Here is a 619-nt window from a genome sequence, read left to right as displayed (position 1 = left end):
CAGAAACGTCAACGAGAAAAATATATATATATATATATATATTAAAAAGTCCTAAATAATTTTTAAGCATTAAATTGTGTTTATATTGTTGTGATAAAAAAGTATAATAGTGTAAATTCATTAAAAATTTTAATGTCAATATATTGAGTGACAAAATACTTAATTTTGACTGAATTTTTAAACTATTGATGTAGTTGTAAATTTGTATTTAAGATTTTCCTTGAGGATGACCGAATTGGCCGAAACGTATTTTTATTTTTAAAGAAATAAAAAGTGTTTTGAGACTTAAATTGTATTCAATTTATTTTATATAAACAATAATAATCAGTCTCAAGAAAGTGGAAAGATTATATATAAAATAATTCAAATCTACGTAAACTCAGTTACTATAACTTTATGGCCCAAAAAGGTTTTGTTATCTAAACACAGGTGTTTGCAGCGAAAGGTAATTAATTTTAAAAAACACAGTTTTGTGGAAATTTTTTCTTTATAAAATGGGCTTTTGTACAGCATTTTAGTTATAGTTACTGTTTTTTCTAGCTCTGTTACCCATCCGTAATCAAGCAGAATAATAATTTGTATTTTGTATGCGAAAATTTGTAAATAAAGTTAATCTATT

This window comes from Halyomorpha halys, unplaced genomic scaffold (assembly GCF_000696795.3).
Source record: "Halyomorpha halys isolate HHAL.00 unplaced genomic scaffold, Hhal_1.1 Scaffold1533.1, whole genome shotgun sequence".
NCBI classification, from domain to species: domain Eukaryota; kingdom Metazoa; phylum Arthropoda; class Insecta; order Hemiptera; family Pentatomidae; genus Halyomorpha; species Halyomorpha halys.
Note: the sequence above shows the minus strand (reverse complement) of the source record.